Consider the following 17,499-nt stretch of genomic DNA (forward strand, 5'->3'; position numbering starts at 1 on the left):
ATTCACACAAGGACTTGATCCGGTATTTATGGAAACTTTAAACAAAGGGATGGGTTCACATAAGAACATGATTTGGTATCTATGTACACCTTAAATGAAGGGATAGATCCACACAAGAACCTACTCTAGTATCAATGGAAACATTAATCCATTGGATGGAAGAAGAGCTATAATGTTCTAAGGATGATCTAGAGAATCTTCATCAACACTTCTCGTCAAGCTCTAGGGGAATATCTAGGTATCATTGTTGCGAACATCTAAGTATCATTGGATATGATCTCCCAAGGAACTTGTGGTGTTTCCATCAATAATCAAATAGATTTCCATCATCTAAGTATCATTGGATATGATTGCCCAAGGTTTTTATGATGTGAAAAACTCATAGTGCTCTAAGACATGAATACAATTATGAAAAACCAAAGTCAAGCTTTTCATGCCAACATAAATTGCTTAGAAAAGTGTTCCCAAGAATCTCATGGTGTTTCATTAGGTCTCTTTAGGAGGACACTCTAGGCTAGTGAGGGATTTTGGGATTATGAAAATGATGCTACACCTTGCTTGGTAGTTCAAGTACTTGGGTTCTTCTTGTGACATGAGGACAATTACTTGACAGAATGTATATTAAAGAGTTATGATTATTGAATCCCAATTAATGTGACACCTATTGTGTCCTCATCATTGAAGGAGGTCTTCCTCCTCTTACAAGTACTTATAGGTGGTTTTTGTTGTAGGCATCACATAGAACTTCCCTTATAAGGGGATATTCCCAACTTGGAACTATGTAGTGAAATCCCTAAGACATGCAACTACGAGTCCATTGTTCTAATGTGTGCCTTAGTTGGTGTGAGCATAGGTTGTGGCCTAATAAACACCAAGTTTTGTGAGAGATGAGGTTATGGATAGCTCCCTAGTAGCAACCAAAGCTAGCATCTCAAAACCAGTCTCTATTGTCATGCAATTGATCTCTCTAGTCATACCTAACAATCTTCATCTTCCAAGTCTACAACTTAGAATAGCTCCAGTATCAACCGAAGCTAGCTTCTCCAAACCAGTCTCTATTGTCATGCCTAACAATCTTTATCTTCCAAGTCTACAACTTGGGAAATGTTAACAAAAATGCCATGTTTTTGACGTTTTTTTTCCTCTCTTCTCATTTGGCTTCATGTTTCATCTCAATTTATCTCCTTTTCTCCTCCTTCTTGAGGTGAATAGCCCTTGAAAAAGCATTTTTGGTCCTCCACAATAGCACTGCTATTATTGAAATATCCCTCCATCTCAATGCTATCAAGAATTTCAATGCCCACCATGCCTAGGGGAGTTAATTTGAAACTTTTGAAGGGGCCTAGTCCTCTATAGTTAAGCTTACACTTCTGGTTCTTAGTGCTATACATGTGAACCATGCATTAGGGGAAATTTGAAGTCATAAAAGGGCCCTTTAAGAAAAGTGTCAAAAGAGGGTATGGGATAGGCCTAAGTTATATAGAAATACCATCATAATTTGAATTTGAAGTTTGGAGGGAATCTTATATCCCTTTTATCTAACATCAAAATCCCCTCATGCGGGATATTATTGGAAAGATCCTAAAGAGAAGATTAAAAATCAACTTTCTCCAACAAACTTGGAGTTAACATGCTCAAGATAAATGGTTTAGACTATATTTTAAGGAAAAGATGACATGGCATCTCTTAGAGGCCCCTTTTAAGACCCTAAATCCCCCTAATGTCTCCTTGTTCCATGTCCTTATGTTTATGAATCTATATTTTAAGGAAAAGATGGCATGGCATCTCTTAGAGGGACTTTTAAGATCCCAAATTACCCCTAATGTCTGCTTGTTCTATGTCCTTATCTTTGAGGTTATCATCAAACAATTGCTTATGTCATAGTTTCTCAATAATCATGGCATAGACATTGCTCAGAGTTTGGCTTCTTCTAATTTATCTAGCTCAATTGTTAAGATATTTTTGATTAGTCTTTCCTTGGCTATCATTCTTAGGCTTGGCACTAAAAATTCCATGGGAATATTACTACATTTAGTCTATAAGTCAAGTTTAATGGTGCTATTATGTACACTCCTATCTTAGTAGTTCTATAATCCCATAAATATGCTACAACTTTTGTTCCCAATCATTACATGTATGCCTCAATGATTTTGTCAAGATAGCATGGATAATCTTGTTAGGTGGTGTTCTCTGCTTAGCTTTTGGACTCGAGGTAATATGGGTAATATTTTTTGGTGGGTTACCAAGAATCCATTCATCAAGAAAGGGTGGTGATTCAATTTTGTAGAATAAGTGTCCTAGTAGGTAGGGGAGTTTTTTTGAATTTGCACTTGATAGGATCTTACCAATTCTGAAGCAGCTTCCAAATTACTCTCCTCCTCTATGGAATTGGGATATTATTTTATCAAATTCTTTAAAATTTTTTTTGAACCAATTTAAAATTCCTTGGCTTTCCTTTGGCTTGTGGTAGTGGTTGGCTTAAAGTCCATCTCCTTCTTAAAGAATGATGATAAAAAGCATCGGAGCCACTCTACACAGTCACTTAGTCATCATACCCCTTACCAATCTTCTTGGATTACTAATGTCAATGGGTTTTGGGGATTACTCTCATATTTTTTGGGGATTACTCTCATATTTTTTGGGACCTCTTGGGGATAAAACATTTTCCTCTCACGAAACTCTTTAAGTTCTAAAGGTCAAAGCCTCTCTTGCTGCATGAGTAGTTGCTTGCTCTCCTTTTTCTCTATAGGCTAGTGACTGCATTGAGAGGGATACTTTGAATGTACCCATCTCTTATGCTAAGCAAGTTGAGACTTGTCATTAGCTTTTTCTCTTAGCCTTATCCTAATGAGGACACTCTCAAGGGGTTGTCCTTGTACATGTACTTTTTGATACATAACCCATGCAAAGAGATAGGGGTTAAAGGGGGTTGATTATGCAGAGTACTCTTGCCATTCTTTCCTTGACTAGACACTTAGCCAAACTATGAGTTCCATAGTAGTTATCATTAAGAATCAAAGTTTTTTTTGAAATGAGGAAGAGTTAATCATAGAAATACATCTCTCTACCCTGATAAGGGACTAGAAACTGGCATTGGGTCACCTCATTGCTGAGTCCTTTCCATCCCCATAAGGAAATCATGAAAACTCCACTTAAGTTGTTAATTTAATGGTAATGTTTCCATACATGGCAAGTAATGTACTCATGAAGGACATGGACTTTGGGGGATTGTGAGTGGTAGGGAGAACTACCGGATAAGGAGAAGAGAAAATGTTTTAACTTGGAAAAGATAAGAGAGCCCTAGAAATAATTGCATTAGGACTAGGAGATAGTTTCATTCATCATATTACATTAGAAGAAAATTTAAAAGGACCATAGGATGAACCAAAAAATTTGTTTGAAGCCAAACAATTGAACCAAAAAAATTAGTTTCAAAATTCAGTTTTTTGGATTAGACATCAAAGAAAGTGAGTCAATTTAAGCTCACTTAAACAAATGAAAAGTGTTATGCACAACTTGCATGTGTTGGAGCTTCATTGGATGAGGAGGATGCCATAGTCCTTAATCCTTCTCAAGAGTATGACCTTGGAAGCATTTAGTTAACCCAACCCAACCTTCACCAACATTGAAGTAGCCTTGTTTGAAGAGGAGAAAAGACTCAAAGTCAGAGAGGGTGAACCCGAGAGAAGAACATGGGGAGAGAGTGAGCTTGAGCTCCTTGCAAGCGCGCACCGCATGTGCACACACACACACACACACGCATGCATGCACACACAACACACACACACACGCGCGCGCATGCAAGTGCGCGCGCGCACACACACACACACACACACACACACACACACACACACACACACACACACACACACACACACACACAAGAGTAGACAAGCACACAAGAGAGATGGATGGCTGAATTTTATTCTATTCTCTTCTCTTCACTACAACAATAACATAAACATACGAGTACATACTATAAGGGAAAGTAATCTCCTACTATAACATACAAATGGTGGCTAGTCTATAGTGTGAACTTCATTACATGAGCTGGTGCCATAACTATGCCATAACTCTAGTACACCAAAGTGGTTGTCATATAGCCTGTAAAGTGTAATCTCACTAACCATGGCAATGGCATGGGTGGAGATGTCATCTTAGCATGTCATCCATATTCAAACTAGTTGAGCTCGATACCTTAACACTCCCCCTCTCAATTAAGTAAGCTCCTGAACCTACATAGCTTTTCTATATCCCCAATACCTTTGTTAAGATGTTAGCCAACTTGATTCTCCATGCTGACATACACTAAATTGCATCACCTATTTGAACCTTCTCCCTCACAAAGTGATAATTCACCTCAATGTGCTTTGTCCTAGCGCATGATACACTAGGTTCAATTGTATGCTTCTCATGTTGTCAGAATATATGATAATAACCCTATCCATGGACTCATCTATATCTGCTAGTAGCTTTTATAACCAATCTACTTCATAGGATGTTGCCATAGTAGTACTCAACCTCAATACTCAACAAAGTAACTGTTTGTTGCTTCTTGCTACACCAACTAACAACAACATTCTAATATGAAAATCTGCTATCTGACACTACTAGCCCAATCTGCATTTGTATATCCATGTAGATGTACCTGTCTTTAGCCTCATAAAAAAGTCCACAGTGTATTGTGGCTTTATATACCTGAGTATCTTCCTAGCCATATCCATGTGTGGCCCTGCATAAATTGACTCACCAACCTAACAACATAACTATGCATATAAATAGTATGGTCCTCTAAAAGATCACTTGTATAGACAAATTTGTGTTGTACTCCAATGGCACTGAGATTAGCTCTTATAACCTCTATCATCCCATATTTGGACATTATGTCCAAAGCATATTTCCTCTATAATAGCTAAATGTCATCATGTGATCTAATCATCTCTATACCCAAGAAGTATTGCAACTCACCAAAATCCTTCATTTCAAACTTCCTCTTATTAAGGAGCATATTTAGCTCATTATGAATGTCACCATCACTATCCCCTATAACAATCAAGCCATTAACCTAGATGATAACTAGATCAATGACCATGTCTATCTTTTTCACATAAAGTGAAAAATTAGAAGTGGATGTATGAAATGCCATAGTGATAAAAGATTTTCCTATCATGTTTGACCATGCTCTAGGTGGTGCCTATTTCAAGCCAAACAAGGCTTTACATAACCTGTAAAAAACTCCAAGTGTCCATCCTCATATCCTAGTGGGTGGCTACACCATGTAGACCTCCTCCTATAAACTCGGGGGAGTCACTCAACAACATATGTGACTATCATGTGAGTTCAACAAAAGGAATTATTTAATTTCTTTTTTGCTCACATTTTCACATACAGAAGGGCACTATAAAAAGGATTTTGGGAAAAAATTTACAGATTGAATAGAAAAAGGGTACCTTTTATTAATGAAAAATTCACATGTAAGGGGTTTTATAAATAGGCCTTGAATGCACACGATACATAGGGTTTATACATATTGACCACCCCTCCCCCCCCCTCGACCTTATAAATTACCATCATGTAGAAGTGTATTTCTTTACATCCATTTAATGTAAAGAGAATTTCTTAGCTAATGTAAAGACCATTTCTTAGATGCAACCATAGCAATGACTACTCTCACGGTTGCCATCCTAGAAACCAGACTAAAAGTCTCCTCATAGTCAATCCTTTAGGTTTGTGTATATCCCTTTGTTACCAATCTTACCTTCTCATCACCAACCCATTTGAATTTTGTTTTAACTTCATAATGCTCATGTCTAAGTGCCTTCTCAAAACATGCAAGATTTGCTTGTTTTATTGCTTTGACCATATAAGCATAATGATGGGTTGCATACCCTTCATATCTCAACCCATTCATTGGAAATTTGACCATTATAGACCTATTTGTTGAATTTTCAACTCTTGTAATACTAGCAAATGATGTGTCAGAATTCTTGACATTCTACCTCAACCTTCCTAACCAAGGTCTAAAAATCGACACATTGCTAGATGACTCTCGAGGTCCACTAAACACATGTGAATGGTCCTCTCCATTATTCAATAATATTATTGTTTACACCAACCTCTATAGTGAAGGACTCTCTAGGTCCACTAATCACATGTGATTGCTGCTCTCCATTATGTAGTAACATTGTGAAGGCTCTCCACCACCAGGTCCACGATTGCTTCTCTCCATTCTGCACTAACATTGTTGTTTACATCAATCTCTATGGAGTCCTTCATTGGTGTATACTAGCTGCTCATCTCATAAAAAAACTTGCATCTCATGAGTAGTGCGGTTATAACATCTATAGACTTTCCACTTAAGAGAGTATCCAATAAAGATACATTTTTCCCCTTTTGATTTGCCTTTCACTTCATCTAGCATATGTACATAGGCAATGTAACTAAATACTTTCAAGTGTACCAAATGTGGTTTTTACCATTATAACTTTTATTTAGGCATCATGCTATGAACTATTGCAGTGGGGGTTTTGTTTATAATATAAATTGTAGTTGCTACTACTTTAGTCCAAAATTAATGAGGCATCTCTTTCTCATTCATCAATACACGAGCCACTTCTGTAATATGTATGTTCTTCCTTTCTACAACCCCATTTTGTTGTGAGTTATATTTCCTTTTTATCTAACGCTCTCTTAGATAATCATTGAATTCATTGGAGAAATATTCTTTCCCACCATATCTAATCTTAGCTCTTTTATTTACATGCCTTTACCTTTCTCAATCATTGCCTTGAAGCTCTAAAAGTGTATAAACACTTCACTTTTCTCTTTCATGATGTAGGCTACACATTTCTAGCAATGAACGATACATAATAGTGGCATTCTTTGTTTAATACCATTTTTGTTAGTCCCTAAACATCAAATATATACCACATCCAATGGTCTTTGATTCGCATTCCTATTATGTGGAAATGGTTGTTTTCCCAATTGCTATGCTTAGACTGTTTTAACAATTGGTATGGTTTACACGCTTTTCACATACTTTGTGCATTTTATCTACATTAAACTTTGACAAACCTATAACAATGCTTTGGGCCTACATATTTTTTAGCTCACTAAATATTGACACGAATGTTACATTTATCAATGTTTGCAATCACACTTATATCATGTGCAAACATTATAGTCTTCAGTTCAGGCATGTTTACATCCAATGTAGACATTTTACCAATTATATTTCCTTTTACAAAACAACCAATGTTTACACTATATGTTTACATCCAATGTTTACATTCATCAAATGTAAATATTCTTACAACCACGTGAAATTGGTTATTGAAATCTTCTATAGAACAGCCATGAGATTTAAACCTCATTTGGCAAACCTTGCTCAACTAGTTCATAACACAGACAGGAGGTTCTTTGTAATGTTTAAAACATGAAGTACATTAGTTATGTACTTCATTTTGCCATCCTTCATAGATAATGACACCTTACTAACATGCACAATAGTGTGCAATACTTCATTTTGCCATCCTTCATATAATGTCACCTTACCACTAGGTTCTTTGTAATGTTTGAAATATAAAGTACATCAATTATGTACTTTATTTTGCCATCCTTTATAGATAATGGTAACTTACCAACATGCACAATAGGATGCATAGTATCATCGCTTGTTTCCATATACCTTGGCTTTTCATGTGGTTAGAAGCACCTGAATCAACGAATCATACATCTCTAGGTTTAGTATATGTGCAATCATGGAACTAAGCATATGCTGCATCATAAAAAGCTTCTCACTTGTATCATCAACTTGCTTAGAGATTTGCTTCCAAATTAAAGGGAAAGAGATGGAGTTACCCTTACCCATGTACTGCTTCCTTTTCTTGTCTCTTGAGCTTCTCCACATGAACCTTGCTTCATATCTTGAATGTGTGACCCTTTGGTGTATTTATCGTGAAGGTAAGATATGGTGGTAGATCTTGTTAACCCTAGGAATGGGTTAACATCCCCTCTTCTTGATGGCGATCACGTCCTCGTGATCGCGTTGAAGACCTTTGTGTGTGGGGAGAATGGACAAGCTTTGTCAATGGCTTTGATATTGAGTGACCTTCAGTGGTCTTTGTTCCTCCAGAAGGAATAAGAAAAGTTAGTTACTGAATGAAAAGGTTAGTGGTTTATTGGGAATTCCTAACGGGGTGGGGGAGTTGGGGTTTTTTGCGAGTGATTGCAAGTTTTTTATATTTTTGTGAACTCTTTTTTTTTGGCTCACTTTATTTTTGACAATCATAAGCAACATGTGCACACTTTGTGTTAGTGGTGGGGAAACTAAGAGATGTTAATAATGGGAGAGAAGAGAGGGAAGGAATCGAAGGAACATAAACATTATCATCAGAACGAGATGGTGATTCTTAGTTTCTCATTTGATTCATTGAAGTGACATTCATTATTTGAAGAAATTAGCCTTCGATGATGTACCTTTGTGTGGCAAGATACTTGTCAAATGTTGTTGAGGAGGACCTATTCCTGCATGCTTCTTCCCATGTGCTTTTTATATTTTTATATATATTTAAATGTTATTTATGAAGTAGATATACATGAAGTACAAGAAGTGAGTCATATAGACTCTTATTGAACTGCTCTATGTGGAGGATCAAAAGAATTATGTCAACTTGTGAGGCTAATATATAAATGTTATTTATGAAGTAGATATACATGAAGTACAAGAAGTGAGTCATATAGACTCTTATTGAACTGTTATTAAATAATATTTTTATATTTAAATGTTATTTATGAAGTAGATATACATGAAGTACAAGAAGTGAGTCATATAGACTCTTATTGAACTGCTCTATGTGGAGGATCAAAAGAATTATGTCAACTTGTGAGGCTAATATAGATATCTTCACTAAGGAATGAAGATCATTGATTTGTGAAGTTGGTAGCGTCATTTTTGGAGAGGTTTGTAATTTGAAGGAAAATTTCAGGTGATGGGTTGTACCATTGACCAGGATTTTGCTCACTATACCCCCCCTCCATAGATGTACCTGAAGTTGTCGATGGTGAGACTTTGGTTGCAAATGTTTTCTAGTGCATGAGTATGGATATGTACTCATGGAGCAGTTGGATGTGTACTCATGGAGAAGCTGCTACATTAACATAGCCAAAAGAATAGTAAGCTATAAGCTTAACAAAATATAATGGCTACTTAAGATTCTTGGGAGTTACTTCTGATTTTATCACTTCCAGGTAGGTCATATGTGTAACTTCCTTGGGTTTGTGTGTGTGTGTGTGTGTGTGTGTGTGTGTTATTATTATTATTAATATAAACCACCTTGCAAGCAACAGGTTCTTATGGCTACTCTCATTTTTGAGAGAATAGGTTCTTATGTCTGCCACATAGCTTCTATACTTACACTTCACATCCAGAGGGGTGAAAAGAGCATTGCGAGTTTGTCTTTGATGCGCTTATAAGTCTCCGTCAGATGTGGGAATTGATTCTTGAATTTTTGGCTCAAATGTTATCGAGGACGGTAGGTAAAATTGCTGGTTGGTTACCATTGGGGTTGTTTGAACACACAAGCTCTTGTGTAGGTACTGAATGCACAAGCGTGGTTGAGTGACTTGCTTGGTGTTGCTTGGGCCTCCATTCTTGTGTCGAGCTTTAGGTGAAGTTGTTGGGGGTTGAAGTCGGTGGTGACACTTTCTTCACGTTGATTGATTTTGGCAACCATATGATGGCATTACCATCATAGTATCCTTGTTGTAAGTACATGCACATGTACCCATCTTTGATGAAACATTATAAGTTTGTGGTTGATGCTTTTGGTGCTGAGGCTCTTATTTGTGCCAGCTTAGGGGACTTTGTGATGTGCTTGGGAATCCAAGCTTTGGTATTATCTTGGTAGTACCCTTGTGCTTGCAGTAATCTTTTTGGTACCTACACTTGTTGACTTGGTGGAGTTCTTTAAGGAACTCACATAGGCTTTTGTGGACGGTGTTGTGGAGTACTTTTCTTTTTCCTTGGCCTATGAGTACTGCATTGAGAAAGAGGCTTTGATTATCGAGGCACCCAAATTTGAATGGCACCTTTGTAGTAGCCTTAAGCTACAAGTAGTTGCTTCTCCACCCACATCTTGATACCATTAAGATACCTTGATCTTGGATGTCTTGGTGGAGTTTTCTTCTTAGTGGAAGTGGAATGTTTTGGGACCTCCTTCACATTGGTTGGTGCTGAGGAAACAAGTTTGAGACTCATGGGTATTTTTTACGATGAGGTTCGGGTCTCTTGTGGAGTGGTTGTCGATGAGATGAGGCTTTCAAGCATGCGGTTGTCTCCTTTGGTGGGGTTTGTCAATGAAGAGGCATAGGCTCCGCGGATTTTCCTTTGAGTTCCATGCTAGAGATAGATGGTTGCGCTGTGGGAGTTTCTTCAGGAATAGATTTTGATTGCGAGGTATTGGTATCTAACTTCATTGGTAAGGATGGTTGGTCGTTGACGCAGATGGTAGGTCATTGTGTAGAGGGGCTTCTGTGGAAGAGGCATGTAACCTTTTGCATTCAACATCATAGAAATGCATTAAAGTTGGATCCTCTTCCTTGCAATATGGTACTATCAACTTTTTGTCATTGACCATCATGATGACTCTATCGCTAGTGAAGCACAGTGGTGCTTAGGCAGCAATAGTCTATTTATGCCCCAAGATCAAATCTGCTTCCAACACATACTCAACAAAAAAAAAAACTTGTAACAAGTAGGGTTAGTTCCAATGTACATTGTATATTCAAAGTACCCCAAATGTTATGTGAGTGAACTTCCTTGAGAATTTAATTATGTTTATTTAACAAAAATTATAGTTAGAGATGAGAGTATATGAATATCTCTAAACAATTAGAGAAATATAAAGAAAATTAATTTATGATAAAAATAGCATATTCATGATAAAGATCCTATAATAATGGTATCAGAGCTATAGGCCAAGTACAACATCTTTTCACATGCTTAGGGAAAGAAAATCAAAGATGTCGGTTATGGACTAACCTATTAAATAATTGAACTATAGTGCTTTTGCTATTTTGTAGAACATCAATCGAATCTATGTAAGGTACTACCTTCCTACTCTTAACTCAATCTTATGATTGCCAAGTTCCATATTTATTATTCACGTTTATTTCAACTCAAATAGAAAATAATTTTTTCATCATCATCTCCTTTGACATTAAGGTAAGTACATATATTTAGACTTGTTGATTTGAGCCATTTCAAACCTAAGGATTGCTTTCCTCAAATTTAAGAGATTCTTGCTATAAATATCTTATAAAGGAATTTAGATAAACCTCAATGACATTATAACTTACATTTTGTACAAGTTTATTTTATTCGGTTTGATTTGATCTATCTTTCTTTTATGTCTTGAACTTTGTTATTTTTCATTCATAAGAGCGAGTTATTATTAAATAGTTAAATTCAAGTTTTTATTTTATTAATCAAGATTGTTAGAATTTTTGCTAGTTATTCATATTTATATTTGTATTTAAACTTTCAATGTATTGAAAAGTCATTTCTATCTATTGTTTATTTATAATCTCACATCCTCTTAGATAACTTTTCAACACACAAGGTTAGTATCTATTATCTTGTATCCATAATCAATTTATCTTTTATTGTTATTATGTTAAGTTTCCCACAAATTATGTTCAAGAACTTTATATTGCTTATTCATAGAAACCATAACGATTCACGTCTCCTTGGAGTGTTAAATTGTTTTGATAGATAATTTCAATCACAACGGTGGAGGTATGTGTTGACTTCATTTAACCAACCATTCACATTTTCACCAAAGTCATTTAAATTTTCTTTCATTTTAAGATAAGCATTCTCTTCAAGAACATTTATACTCTATTTGTTAATTCTTGAATGGATACCTGAGCGGTTTTTTCGTACCTATCCCGACCTCACCGAATCTTACTTTCAAACATGGGCCAGTTGATATGATGCAACTGAGGACAATTGTTATGCCGGGCAGGAGGGATGTCACGGTTTGTCCGTCCATCCTTTTGTGGTTAATTGGGGACTCCTAATTACTACTATGTTTGAAGCATGGCACTTGGTTGATTCTAAATATTCCATGTGTAGGACATATGAAATTAGGGATGGTTGGAAATAAGTGTTGGATTTAATGCTTATGTGTTGTCGTGTAACTTTAGCATGTGTTGCTGATGTGAATGTATTTGAATGGAAAACCTTGTGTAGGTTGGTGAGATTGACGGGCTTTGTGCTAGTAAGCCAGAAATGGCTGGGACGTGATGAAATTAGGGATGGTTGGAAATAAGTGTTGGATTTAATGCTTATGTGTTGTCGTGTAACTTTAGCATGTGTTGCTGATGTGAATGTATTTGAATGGAAAACCTTGTGTAGGTTGGTGAGATTGACGGGCTTTGTGCTCGTAAGCCAGAAATGGCTGGGACGTGATGGTGGTGATATGGTGTGAGTAATTACTGAGAAGAGTTTTCTCAGCTACACATTGGATGACAATTGTTTTCTTGGGAAAGAGGAAAACATGGTTGTTGTATATTTGTGCAAAGTGAAACCATACTGTCAAACCCTACGTTGCTAATGAAAAATTGTAATATCATGAGGTCGATTTGTTGCATATTAGTGCAATATAGACTCGTATATTGCAAGTCAGTACAATGCGATATAAGGCTCCCCTCACCAACATCCAACCTAAATCGTGTTGTATTGACTTGCAATATACAAGGTCTTTTTAGCTCGAATATGGAACCCTATTCCTAAACACTGGCTCCTAGTCATGTTTGCTTAAATTTTAACAACACAAATTAGTATAGCTTGAATATGGAACCTTATTGGGGATTGTTGTGGTTGGCCCATAGTTATGTTGTAAAGTATCACTAGATTTTGGTGCATATTTGTGCAATGTAGACCGTGTATATTTTGATTTAGCACAACAGGATATCAAGCTTCACTCGCCAACATACCGTACATCGCATTGTATTGACGTTTGCATTGTAACTGCAAATCTCCATTATTCTTTCATTGCTGTGTAGTTAGCAATCATTTTGATATCTTTTTTTTGCTTGTAGATACAACCTTTTGAGATTAAGGTCGAACTTGATACTGGGTTTGAAGAAACTCCTAAGGAGAAATTGTTTGATTTCCTTCACAAAGATGACCAACACTATCACCAACCTGAGATATTACAAATGTTTTCTTGCAATGTCTCCATCAAGGGTATGATCTTGTTTCGACACTCATATCTCCAAGAGAAAGAGACGTAATACCAGGAGACAACTTTGTATAATGGAGTCATCCTGGACAGTGTTCATTAGTACGTGCATGTGGACGATCTCATTTCCTCAAGAGATAAGGTAAACATGGATATTTCAAAGGTGTTGGAGGATAAGAAGAAGACACATAGTGAGTGCCCAATACTTCTTCTTAGATACGATCAATGATGTATAAGGATGACCTTCACTATCTATGAAGCAAACCTTCCCACTGAAGAAGAGGAATTTTAAGATACTCAGCAACAAAGACTCAATATTTCGGAATTGGGAAGGAAAAAGGAGACTTCATCCGTCCAGGATGCCGAGTCATCAATCAAGATATGGACAAATTATTTACTTGTGAATGACGAGAATCAAAAGGTCTGATTATAATAATTTTGAATATTGTGAGATAAAGCTTCATATTACATTGGTTTTATTGTCTTATGGTGGACAACTTTGTTTTGTAGCTAGTGGTGTATGAGGATGATTTTCTCATGCACGCATCAGGATCACGAGTGGGAGGACTCGGAAGGACTCATCACTGGGAGAGTATATTAATTGGCTAAAATTTCCACAGTTCATTATATTGCACAAGAAGTTTTCAAAGGATAAAGTTGAATTCTCATTGTTTGCAATCAAGACATTATCAAGATATCTTGGGGGATACCCCGTTAGAGGTGGAATCCAGACAAAATCATGCTTTTGGGGAGAACTCCTAGAGAAGCAGTTTTAGTAGTGCGAATCTTTAGGTAGGGCCTAGAGTGTATTCTCTAAAGGAGAAAATATTACTTAGCATATACTATATATGGATTGGCATGTGGGATCAGGGATCCCAAGATGCTACGTGAATATGGCAAAAGGGAGCTTCTCATATTTAAAAGACCAAGAGTTTCGCCAGTTTTATAGTTGCAGGATGATGTTGAGCCATCTTCAAAGAGGACAAAGCTTCATACACTAGAGAATGCTAGTCGATATGATTAGGAGTAGTAGTAGACTCCCATCCCTTATAAAAAATTAGTTTTTTAATGTAATACAATGACCCTTCTAAAGCAAAACTATTGATCATGGATTATGGAGTATGAGTAGAGGCTTTTTGATTGGATCTATTGTTATATTCATGTTTTTAGTGTTTAAAAGTTTGAAAGTATCCATGGGAGGTGGTGAATATAGTGAAGCATGAATTGAAACGAATTAAAATTTTATTCAAGTCACTGATTTATAATTGTGAAGTTTATTGAAGAATCAAATTTTCAATATCCAAAGCATTAAGCCCCATGAATTCAATGTGTTCTATTGGCTTTGGCTTCTTTCTCCTCTATCCTAACTTTAATCCTCCTATACCACCACATGAGTAATTGCCTTAATGCATTGACTTCATGGATAAAACCCACAATGATCTTGCCAATGTGAGTGCTCCATGCCTTGGGTAGACCAGATAGCTAAGCTTCCCTAATTTAAAAAGTAGGGACCATGAGCCTCTAAAATGTGCTGGAATAAAAATGACAATAGGATATGCACATTGGTTATTTTCAATAAGAATCACTAAACAACATAGGAACATACAAAATTGGGGATCTTACCATATAATGTGCTCTGCTACTTAATGTCCATGCTTCCACCATGTACTTGTAAAACATGGTCATAGCTTATTGAAAGTCGTTGGCATCGTCTTCGTTGAATGTCATTTTCCATAGAAGTGTAGCCTTTGCAATTCTAGTCTTGAGACGACCATGTGTAGCTTCTTCCATGTGTAGCCTTTGCAATTCTAGTCTTGCCATTATTACTTACGATTTGAGATAACCATGTGTAGCTTCTTCCATGCCTCATACTTCCATGGTTGAAGAACTAATAAATTGCTTTCATGGTTCTTTGGTGGTGACAAAATTTTCTAGCCTTGGCTCCACCAATACTTGGTTTGCATGGCGCATTTCCACTTGCACCTAACCTCTTCTCATCTTTCTTGATTTCCACTTTCCCTTTGTGTAGACCCACGCATGAAAGAACCTCCTCCACTCTCTTACACACTGCTTGGGCCTCTAGTGTCGGTTGCATCTTATATGCAAAACATATAGGTTCATAAACCAAAAATGTCACAATTCTATAGAGTAGATGGCATGTAGTGTACAAGGATGAACTCGTGTTAAAGGAATGTTAAGTGTAGGGTTCCACTTTGGATCCACCCTAACCATTTTTCTGTTATCCCATATGAATTGATCATGAGCGGTGCACCATCCTTTCCAGTATGTATATTCCACGCCTTTGTTCTATTCTTACCCTTTTTCCTTGAGCGCATGCAATTCAAATAAGTGAACTCTGTATTTGCAACATTTGAGACACTAAACATGTACTTTAGTGTCTTTAGATCACTTGCAAAATGCCATTACACTAAGTAAAACCATAGTATGAATCTCTGTTAGATTGAAAAACATCTTTAGAATCTCATGATCCTCTTTTGGAACCTCAAATGTTGTGAGCCACCAAATTTCATTTTTCAGATTGAACACTGAAGTACTGAGGATCACCTAACTTTATGGAAGGATCCAATGTCTTGTTCATCAATGTCAAACTTACTCTTTTTTATCTTTTGATTCTTCACAATTTCACTCTCATTATCAAGTTTTAGTATAAATGTCAGTGTGCCACCACATTCTTTAATAGACATATAATATAACTTCACCATTGCAGCTTGCAATTTGCACACATCCAAGACATTATTGTTATTTGGATTCAGATTGAAGGTCACTTCTTTAGCAAAATTCTTGAATACATACAAACAAACTATGTGTTTAGACTCACCAATGAGTTTAAGGACATTGTTATTCAGTTGTTGCCTTGCTTTTCTGACACTAAAAGGGAACGTGGTAGTGGAGTTACACTTTTCTTTTGCAACACAAACTTAAAGCCTGCATCCGTTTATTTGTAGATCATTGCATAAGATTATCTACTTAAATCAAATTTGTCACAAATTCCTTGAGCTTCAGTGCAGTAAATGCATTCTTCACATATTGCAATCGTGCATGCACGAGATCATCACACAGAGAAAGTGTATACTTCACCATTTGTCTTGACAAGACTTGTGAGAGTGCTTCATTGCCTTGTTTAAAGTTCTTTAACTTATCAATCTCTCAGCATGTATACGGTGTTTGTAGTTTCCACTATTTTTTAACAATATAGTAAGTGGTCTTTGTTCTCTTACTCGTTCACATGCATCCAAATTAGAGGTGGGAACATGTTTGACTGTCTTCTCTAATACCACTTCTAATTTATTATTTTTGGCCTCTAGATCCTTTTCTTTTTGTTCCAATTCATGGTTCTGCAAATGCTGAGCATGAACAATTTCGACCAACTCATTGTATTCATTCTCCTTGTTAGACAGTTGAGAATTTAATTTCTTAATCCGAGCTTCCTTCATCATCAACATCCTTTGTGACGATATCCAAACGCTTTGCACCTGACTAGCAAGCCTCATTGTGTAACCAAGCAAGCCAGCATTACCCCTCCATTACCCTCACAAACATATTCTATCAAAGAAGTTAGGCCTGAAAATTTAGGTGGTTGTTGGGTCAAGGAATCAGGTGGGTAAATTGATACTTCCACCCATATATCAACATGCTTTCTCCCTAATTCCCAGGCCTATTGCATTACATAAGGGTTGACCTTAAAAGCCTTTGTTCTCTTATAGAGAGGAGTATACTCATCATCGAGGTCCACATGTATAAATCGCTTCTTAGAATTATTTCTAATGTCGTACAGACAATAAAACAATACTGAAATTTTAATTAACTTCTTTCTTTGCAAAAATATAAGTGCAATAAAATATTATCATTAATTTCAGACACTTGCATTTAAAATAACATAGAAATTAATGCCCTCTAAACATATCCATACCTCCATTGAGCACTGTAGCAATACTTCTTGATGCCCTTCAATACGATATCACTTCCTGGTAGTAAAAGAATCAAATATAGAAAATCAATGAAGGTAAATATGGCTTTTTGGTTCCACTTGAAGGTATTAGAAAGTCAAATCTCTCTTCATTGTTGTCCATGTATGAATAGTATGTGAGGAAAGAGGAGTTTCACTTGAAAGCTTGGAGGCTTCCTTGAGAGAATTGAATGGAGAGAAATTGAAATGGAGAAGAGTGGCTATTTAACGAGGAAAACTTGCCCAATGAAAACCACCATAACTTCATGACTCAAATGCACTAGA

Source organism: Cibotium barometz, chromosome 4 (genome assembly GCF_041138505.1).
Source record: "Cibotium barometz isolate CiBa-2024 chromosome 4, ASM4113850v1, whole genome shotgun sequence".
NCBI classification, from domain to species: domain Eukaryota; kingdom Viridiplantae; phylum Streptophyta; class Polypodiopsida; order Cyatheales; family Cibotiaceae; genus Cibotium; species Cibotium barometz.